This window comes from Spea bombifrons, chromosome 4 (genome assembly GCF_027358695.1).
Source record: "Spea bombifrons isolate aSpeBom1 chromosome 4, aSpeBom1.2.pri, whole genome shotgun sequence".
Classification (NCBI taxonomy): Eukaryota; Metazoa; Chordata; class Amphibia; order Anura; family Pelobatidae; genus Spea; species Spea bombifrons.
Window position 1 is genome coordinate 108,937,100 of NC_071090.1, and position 10,517 is coordinate 108,947,616.

At 40.7% G+C, this 10,517-nt stretch overlaps 1 pseudogene; it reads right to left on the minus strand.

Moving 5' to 3' along the window:
* Positions 1-378: 378 nt before the first annotated feature.
* On the minus strand, positions 379-586 carry LOC128493000 (uncharacterized; annotated as a pseudogene).
* Positions 587-10,517: the final 9,931 nt, after the last annotated feature.

A 10,517-nucleotide genomic window follows, 5' to 3' on the forward strand; every position in this document is an offset into this window, starting at 1 on the left:
ACAGTTTGGTGGTTTTGCAATTCATTTTAGTTAGTTTTGTTAGAATTCATTAGGATTATTTTGAGATTCGTACAACTTTTCATTAAAAAACATGTTTGTGCGAATCTGATTTCACAAGTCTATGCAGGGATCTACACATGGTTGTTAATTGTGATGTTACTTATAGAAAGGGCCAGGATGGCCGGATCTTCGAGTCTCACCCCGAAGGGTGAGACCCCTTTGCCTTCGGGGCACTCCCGCAAGGGAGTAACCCCCTTTAGGCTTCACTGCCAAAAAAACAGTGATCCAAAGCAAAAGTGTCCAAAACGAAAATCAAAGAATGGTCGTGGCCTCACAAAGTGATTTGGCAACCATGAACTCAAAAACCAATTCATCTGCACACGTGCATCCACACATGGTGATGAATAAATAAAAAATAAATAAGGGCAGGCCATGACTGGCCTAGCCAGATTCAAAAATAAGTTTCACTCCATGCCCGTATGGTGCAAAAAACATGCGCTCACCATTAAGCACCTTGGACTCCATGCTTCCCCCTCAGGCAAAAGAGATACTACACTTGATCTTAGCCAAAAGACCGAGAAGCAATTGACAGCAGTTTTGTCTTTCAAGGGACTCGTCAGCATGAGACTGCAATGCTGGCTTTTCACTTGAAAATTGGGGTAGCATGATAAATACCATTACATAAGTTATGGTGGGTAAAGATGATGGAAAACCATTCCACTTAAAGCCAGAAGTCTTGTTTTTTCCCCTCAGAAATCTCATGGTGTTGCCACAACCACAAGGGATTCTGGGTAGGTGCATGCAAATAAGGTCAACAATGATCACCTTCTGCCTCTATATCCACTTTATTCATGGAACTCTTGAAATGTATTTCCCACTGTTCATCCTTAATGGAACTCATCAGCATGAGGTTGTGATACTGGCTTTATACTTGAGGCTTGGGGAAGCATGAGTGGGTTACAGTGGGGGGGGGGGACAAGTCTTCTGGCTTGTCTGGTGTCTGTAGATGAGTGTTTAATAATGCTTCTACTACCCCCTTAATTTTAAGTGGAAGGGTTTTCCATCACCTTTACCACCATAAATGTAGTGATTGGACTCTGAATACTTAACACATGTACCTACTTTGAACCTTAACCACATTTTCTGAGAATGCTGCAAAAGAATGCAAATCATAGCTTGTTTAAGCCTGTATGGACTCAGATAAAGCAACGTTTTGTAAGTACTAGCAACTGATCCAGAAAACCTGTTAGAGGGAGAGATAACTCATCTACACCAGACGAGTTGTTTTTTTCCTCAGAAATCTCATGGTACTGCCATAACCACAAGGGATTCTGGGTAGGTGTATGCAAAGAAGGTCAAACATAATCACCCTTTGTCTTTATACATGGATCCCTTGATAGTAATTGCCCGCTGTACAGACAGCCTTTAGCTAAAACTTGGGTAGGAGGTGCAGTAGCCAGATCACCACTCATGGACAGCTATTTCATCCTTAAATTAACTTGCTAGCATGAGACTGTAATACCGTCTTAATACGTGAGCCTTGGAGTAGCACGAGGAATATCATTACGTAAGTTATGGCGGGTAAAGGTGATGGAAAACCCTTCCACTTAAAATTAAAGGGGTAGTGGAAGCATTATTATTAAACACTCATCTACAGAATGAGTGTTTAATAATTTAAGCAGATGTAGGTGGTTTTGCAATTCATTTTTGTTAGTTTTGTTAGGGAACGCCCTTGATTTTGAGATTCGTACGAATGTATCAAACAGTCAATTTACATTAAAAACATGTTTGTAGGAATCTGATTGCACAAGTTTAGTGTGCAGGGATCTGGACCTGGTTGTTAATTGTGATGTTACTTATCTCTTCATCTGCTATGTGTGACCCTACTTTATTTCAACATTACCTACAACAGGATAGGAGTAGGCGGTATGAGAGGAGGTTTGTGGCATCCATAAGTAAGGATGAGGGAAGTCCTTTGAGCCTATACCCATCAGGGGTTATTACAGTCCACAACCATGCATATGGTAGAAGCAGAGAAGATATTTTGGGTTTGGTTGTTTTTATACATTTAACTCTTTCATTTATTTGGTTTTGCCTACACTCGCATGTCACCTTGGACTTTTCTCAAATGCAGCAAATGTTGTCTGGTCAGAAAACTTTAATGAAGCTTTAAAGGAATAACAAGAATGGCCAGGATATACCCAGGGTGAGTGGGGGGCAAACAGCAGGAGACAAAAGCAACAGACACCTAAAGACTATGGCAGAGTAAAATCCAAATGCAGTTGAATTACTTTTTAAGTTTTTGAAAGAAAAAAATCTTTAGGCCCCTTTTAATCTCTTCATTCCGTAGACTGTATATAACAGGGTTCAACAACGGGATCACAACAGTGTAACACACAGAAATCACTTTCTGTAATGCTGAATATTGTCCTTTAGATGGAACCATATAGTTAAACACTAATGCTCCATAATACATACAGACCACGGTCAGGTGGGAGCTGCAGGTGGAGAAGGCTTTTTGTTTCCCAGCTGAGGTGGAGATCCGGAGGATGGCGGCAATGATGTTAATATAAGTTATAGAGATGATAGTTAAGGGTAGAAATGCCATCGGGATAGAATTTATAGTAATTATTATTTTACTAGCCGATGTGTCTGAACAGGAAAGTCTGAGAAGTGGAAGAAGGTCACAATATAAATAGGTCATTGTATTTGACCCACAAAAGGTCATCTTGTGCAAAAGAACGATATGGGGTAAGGAAATAATTATTCCACATTCCCAAATTAAAGATGCAAGAAGATTACAAAGTTTAAGGTCCATGATGGAGGAATAACGCAATGGGTTACAGATGGCCAAATATCGATCGTAGGACATCGCAGTGAGAAGGAGACATTCATTAGAGGTGGAAACAGAGAAAAAGTAAAATTGGGTGAAGCAGCCAGCCTTGGACATACGAGTTCCTTCTCTCAATATAATTTGGAGCATTTCAGGTACGATGGTTGTGGAGATAAGGATGTCATTGAGAGACAGGTGGCTGAGGAAGAAGTACATCGGAGCGTTGATGTGGCGACACACGACGACCAGTAATATGATTGTGAAATTAGCCAATAATGTTATAATATAACTTATTAAAAACAAAATAAAGACAACAATTCTGGTGCTGTGGATGTTCTCAAATCCCAGGATCCAAAATTCCGTGATTGTCGTCTCGTTCTTAAAATGCTCAAATTTTCGTGTATAAAAAACATAATAAAATGTGTAAGTGGACAAGAAAATTTAGGAGAAAAACTTTAGAAATGTGTTTCCCTAAATACTGTTTTTTCTTTCAGGTAAGACCCAACAGTGACTTTAGGAGGTTTTTTAAGGGAACAATTAAATAAACCTGATTTTTTTATTTAGAGGTTAGTGGTGTTACTGAACTACCTTACTGCTTTCACAGATCTACAAGTAGAGATTGGAAATATAAAAACAGAAAAAAAAATCTGTTGGAACACATCATTCACATGTGCTTTGCCAATTTTACCTAACCTTCACCTAATTTACCCAATTTTCATACCTGGAAGCTCAAATTTACCTTGTCTTTGACCTTGTCTTACGCTCAGAATAGCCTTGTGATCATCCCATGAATTCTTACATTTTATAATTATTACAGATTATTGATATCAGTTCCTAATAATAATAATAATAATAATAATAATAATAATATCCTCCCCAACACTTCCGTGACCAGAGGTATAAACTGAAGCGATATAACGCATGACAACGAAAATCAAACATTTTATGTAATTTATATGTAGCAAACCATATATGAAAGATTCAGACGTCTTCATAGAAATATTCATTTTTAAAATATATCACACATTAATTTGCTGAATATGGAACAATATTTGCCAGAAGCATCTATTTTGGCATAAATGTATTTTCTATTGTTGTGTTAAATTTGCTGAATATGTACTACGCAATGTGTTATTGTTAAACCATGTATTCTATGCATGTCAGATGTACATAAAGAAGCCAAAAAAATCTTACCATGTTTATGAGATTTTCCAAGCTTTCTTGTAACACTGAGACGGACGCTCTTCCTAAACAGAATATTTCTCCTTGTCGGAGGTAATCTGCTTTTTATAGGTTTTAGCGTTCTGCTGACAGATCCCCAGAAACCCTCAAGAGGTCTTCATTCGGCACGAGAAGTGATTCCAAAGAGACCCGGCGCCTAATTATCTGCAAGTGGTTTTAGAAGAAATGTTTTCTAAAATATATTCTGCATTTCTTGTATTTCATCTTGTGTTCACAAATTATTAGGTAGATTTATGAATGGGTTTGTGGACCTGTCAATGGGTAACCACTGAGTTTACTGTCTTTCTCCATCTCATTCTTCCTCCATCTGATTCTTCCTCCATCTCATTCTTGAAAGGTTGGATATTCTCTTTTTTTTTAAGGCTTCGGCCTTTTGTTCGAAGAAATCTCCCAGTGAACTTCTGCAAAAAGGCGGAGTCCACGGGCACACCCTCCCCCCCCCCCGTTTCTCCATTCGCGAGAGAAAATGTGCCCAGAAGCTCTGCCATTTTGCAGAAGTTCACCAGGAAGTCATGTCCTATTGTCCACGGAAGCAGTCAAAGAAAGATGACTTTTTGCAGAAAAAAGCAGACAGAAGAACAAGAAGATTCAAAGTAAGAATCAGAGCTGCATGGCACAGAGACAGGGAAACTGTTGATGTAGAAGTGAGAGAGTGTGAGAGAGAGTGAATGAAAGTATGAGAGAGAGTGAATGAGATAGTGGGTTAGTGTGTGAGTGTGAATGAAAACGGAAATTTGGAGCTCTTTGCTTAGTTTTAATTTGTTTCGTTGGGGGGGGTCTCTCCTCGTCTTACTTACTGTCTATGAATGATGGCACTGTTTAATGTACCATGGATAACAAATGGTTAATTTCAGTTATCCCAGGTACATGCAGATACCAGTAAAAGCAGGCAAATAGCAACCATGGTAGAGTAACCTGACTTAAATGTCACTAGAGCAACATACCTCGCAACTTCTACCCCTGGAGAATGGATTCGCCACAAGAGGAGCTCGGTAGGCAGAGTGTCACTCAAACTGGGAACGATACTGTGCTTGTGCATTATTCTGCGCATTTCCAATATGCATTATTTGATGAAAAGGACGTCAACTCCAGACAGCAAAGTGTGGTGGTGAGATAAGAAGAGAACTGGGAGGGGAGAAGGGAGCGAAGGCTTTCCACAGATCCTATTAACAATAAAACAGGCCTGTTTGGGTGAATTTATTAAACAGTCAGTCTACAGAACTATTGTGTTTACTGATACACGTCTGCAAACGTTCCTTGGTAAGAGTGAAAGAGAGCAGTTAAAATTCTACCGATGCATATCTCTATAGCCTCTTAATATAGGTTATTGGGGTGGGGTGTATTTTGGACTTAGAGTAATTCATAGTTTGTACCTTCTACAAGATATCACTCAAGAAACTACATTTCCCAATATTTCAACAAAATTCAATTTTAACAACATTTATCATTTTCATCAATCTGTGTGACTCCTCCCCATTGAAGCAAACAAAATCAAAGCAAAGAGTTCCAAATATTCACTCTCTCTCATGCTCTCTCTGAATGTCTCCCTATCTTCTCTGCTTTCCCTGCCTCTTTGCCCCGCAGTTCCGTTTCTTCCCTTGCATCTTCTTGTTCTTTTGTCTTCTTTCTTCGTTCACTTCTCGGTGGACATGGTCTCTCTGTGAACTTCTGCAAAAGTGACAGTGTTTAAACCTTATTAACCTATGTTTAAGATGATACCAAAAATCTAAATTGTGATATAATTGTTGTATTTATAATAGCAGAGCATTCTGGCAAATCCTCTCCCCTGTCTTTTACAAAAGACACTCGCTGGTTTAAATAAAATAAAATGATTCAGATAGAATTTCCGAGTTGGGGTGGAGAGTGTCGGTGGAGGCTCCGCCCCTTGGAAGAAGTTCTTCGGGAGGCTAAAAAAATGAAGACAGTTTTTTAGTGAAATCCATGAATCTATGAATCTATCTGCATTATTGTAGCCTCTCTGTGCACTTCTGCGGAGCCATGGGGACAGCCAATTTGGAGAGGGTGTGTCTGGAGGGACTCTATAGGCCGCCAGCAGGAGGCTTGTCTGCCATCAACCAATGAAGTGCAGGTGCACTTCATTGGTTGATGGCAGAGGAGGCCCCTGCCGGTGAACCTACAGATTTCCGCTCCCGTTAACCCCTGCGATACTGCGTAGGTAACGGGAGCGGAAATCCGTAGGAGTTAAATCTCCATAAGAGCGACTCTACTGGTCGCCGGCTGTGGCCTCCTATGCCATCAACCAATTGGGAGGAGGTCCCTGCCAGCGACCAATAGAGTCGCTCGCACGGACCTTTAACATCTGATGGAGGAACTCGACATTGGTCGTCAGCAGGGGGCTCGTCTGCCATTAACCAATGAAGTGCCGTCTAACAATAGAGTTGCTTGCACGGACCTTTAAAAGCCTGGTGCCAAAGCTGCTGCGTAGGGCATTTCACGTTAAGTCTGTATTAACCCCTTCTACAAAAGCGGCAAAAAAAAAACAAAGACAAAAAAACGAACATGAAGACTGTACATGAATATTTGTGGAATATGAAGATTTTTTTTCCCCACAAAGACGAACACGAAGAGTTGGCCGGTGCCAGTCCAGTTTTTATTGATTTTTCTTCACATTGATAATCTCCTCCTATTTTTACATTATATTGCATTGCTGCAGAAAGCATCCGGGTTTCAGTTGTGCTGGGGCCTTTTTGTGAGTATATATAGATATATATATCAAGGAGCCATAACATTTTGACCACTGACAGGTGAAGTGAGTAACGCTGATAATCTTGTTATCATGGCGCCTGTCAGTAATGGAATATATTAGGCAGCAAGTGAACATTTTGTCCTTGAAGTTGATGTTACTAGCAGGACAAATGGCCAAGCATAAGGATTTGAGCAGCTTTGACAAGGACCAAATTGTGACTGGGTCTAGACATCTCCAAAGCTGCATCTCTTGTGGGGTGTTCCCGGTCTGCAGTGGTCAGTTCCTATCAAAAGTGGTCCAAGGAAGGGAAAGCAGTCATCCAGTGACAGGGTCATGGGCGGCCGAGGCTCACTGATGCAGGTGGAGGGCGAAGGCCGGCCCGTGTGGTCAAATCCAGCAGATGAGCTGCTGTAGCTCAAATTGCTTTGAAAGTTTATGCTGGTTCTGATAGAAAGATGTCAGAACACACATGGAATCGCAGTTTGTTGCCTATGGGGCTGAGTAGCCGCAGACCAGTGAGGGTCCCCATGCTGTCCACTGCCGAAAGAGACTACAATGAGTATAAGAACTGGACCGGGGATCAATGGAAGAAAGCGGTCAGTCTGATGAATCACTTTTTCTTTTACATCATGTGAATGGCCACATGCATCGCTTACCTGAAGAACACATGGCACCAGGATGCATCCATGCAGCCCCACCTTGCAAAGTTATAGGATTGAAAGGATCTGCTGCTAACGTCTTGGTGCCGGATACCACAGCAAACCTTCAGAGGTCTAGTGGAGTCCATGGTTTGATGGGTCAGGGCTGTTTTGGCGGCAGAAGGGGCTCCTACGCAATATTAGGCAGGCGGTTTATATATATGTATATTTATTATTCTGGCTATATTAATGGTTATACAAATTAATGCCATTTATACAAAATACCGTATTTGTTCGATTATAAGACGAGGTTTTTTGCTCTGAAAAATACCCCTCGTCTTCTAATCGGGGTCGTCTTCTAATCAGACTTCAAATAGAGGTCTGATTATGAGACTAAGATCCAGATCCCCCGCACCGCTGCAGGGGACCTGGATCCTCCTGTCTCCCCCCCCATTTAACACCCCCCCACACACTTACCGGTGCTTCCTGCTGTATTGCCGGGCCAGTGGGTTGACGTCTACGCGATCCGCGTAGACAACGTCCGCTGCAGCCGGAAGGAGGTGTGGCTAGCAGCGGGGGTTGTCTGCGTCCGTCGCCCATACCTTCCCCGACTGTCAGACCGGTGCAGGGAACCAGAGTGGCGTTAAGGGGGCATTTAATAGAGCACTCTGCCTCCTGAAATGCCTTATACCTCCCTATATGCCACTCTGCCCCATAATATGCCTTTTAACCCCCAAAATGCCAGAGTGGCATATAGGGGTATAAGGCATTTCTGGAGGCAGAGTGCTCTATACAATGCCTTTTAACTCCCTTAATGCCACTCTGCCTCCTGGAATGCCTTATACCTCCCTATATGCCACTCTGCCCCATAATATGCATTTTAACCCCCTAAATGCCAGAATGGGATATAGGGGTATAAGGCATTTCTGGAGGCAGAGTGGCACATAGGGGGTCAAAAGGCATACCATGGGGCACAGTGGCATATAGAGGGTTAAAAGGCATATCATGGGCCACAGTGCCATATTGGTGTGGCAAGCCTGGGGGCAGATGTGCGTAACTGGGGGACAGGTCGGAAAATACAAGGAAATAAAAACAAAAAAAATATTTTTCTCAATCATAGCTTTTATTAAAAAAAATAGTTTACATGAATTAACATTTACTGGTAAAACTTTTTTCCTTTAGGGTCGTCTTATATTCAGGCTTTTTCTTGTTTTCCTAACTTAATATTCAGATTTTGGGGGGGTCGTCTTATAATCAGGGTCGTCTTATAATCGAGCAAATACGGTATTATTGAAACGTTTTTGAAAACTAAATTTCATTAGAGCCCTTTTAATCTCTTCATTCCGTAGACTGTATATAACAGGGTTCAACAACGGGATCACAATTGTGTAACACACAGAAATTATTTTTTGTAATCCTAAGTATTGTCCTTTAGATGGAATCACGTAGTTAAACACGATGGCCACATAATACAAACAGACCAAAGTCAGGTGGGAGCTGCAGGTGGAGAAGGCCTTTTGTCTCCCAGCTGAGGTGGAGATCCGGAGGATGGCGGCAATGATGTTCATATAGGTTACAGAGATAAAAATAAATGGTAGAAATGCCATTGGGATAGAACTTATGGTAATTATTGTTTCACTAGCCGATGTGTCTGAACAAGAAAGTCTGAAAAGTGGAAGGAGGTCACAATAAAAATGGTCAATTATGTTTGACGCACAAAAGGTCATCTTGTTTAAAAGAACAATCTGTGGTAAAGCGATAAGTATTCCACCTTCCCAAATTAAAGTTGCAAGAAGAATACAAAGTTTAAGGTCCATGATGGAGGAATAACGCAATGGGTTACAGATGGCCAAATATCGGTCATAGGACATCACGGTGAGGAGCAAACACTCATTAACAGTGGGCACAGAGAAAAAGTATAGTTGGGTGAAGCAGCCAGCCTTGGACATACGAGTTCCTTCTCTCAATATAATGTGGAGCATTTCAGGTTCAATGGTTGTGGCGAGAAGAATGTCGTTGAGAGACAGGTGGCTGAGGAAGAAGTACATCGGAGCGTTGATGTGGCGACATACGACGACCAGTAATATGATTGTGAAATTAGCCAATAATGTCAAAATGTATATCATTAGAAACAAAACAGACAGTATGATTTTAGTGTTGTGGATGTTCTCAAAGCCAACGATCCAGAATTCCTTGATTATTGTCTCATTCTTAAGATGCTCAAACTTTCACGTATAAAAAAGAACAATAAATTAAGTCTCTATATAAGATTTGATTTATCATTTTCATAAGAGAAAACAACTCTAATTGCACTTTGATTTCAAGAACTACTCTGTAGCGGTTAGAAATATTAAAACAGGAAAAGATCTGGTGGAAGACATAATTCCTGTAAGAACTCAGTCCTCACTTGGTCTTTGACCTTGTCATCTTCAGAATAGCCTTGTGTTTATCCCATGAATTATAATTAGATTATTGTCATCCGTTGCTAATAATAGGGGGCTATCCTATCACCCCATGAGCTCCAGTAAATAAAATGATATGAAATATGTGAATGACAACAAAATGTTTTTATATGTGCAGAATTATATGCAAAAAATCCTGGAGAATTATTTTGAATCTATAACATGTGAATTTCCTGGATATGTAAGTCCTTTTTACGATGCATGTCAGATGCACATGAATTAGTCCAAAGAAATGCTTACCATGTCTATGATGTTTCCCAGATTCTCTTGCAACGGTGCAGCTGAACAGAACGTTTGTCTGGGCTGATAATAATCATGCTTTTTTTTATAGGTTTCAGAGTACTACTGCTTAATCCTCAAGAGGTGTGAAAAGTGGTTCCAATGAGACCAGACGCCTAATTATCTTGAAACGGTTTTAGAAGAAACGTTTTCTAAAATATGTCCTGCGTTTCTTCAAAAATAAATAACCTGATTTAAGTTATAATGAGTGTGTCCAAATATCAAGTATCGATCCAAGTATTTTTCCCACAATTAATGTTAAACCTACCGGTCTATAGTACAAATAGCAATTTTTCAGAATTTTGGTAAATTCTGTGATTTGGATGAAGCCACAAAAACAAGACCAGACCAGACCA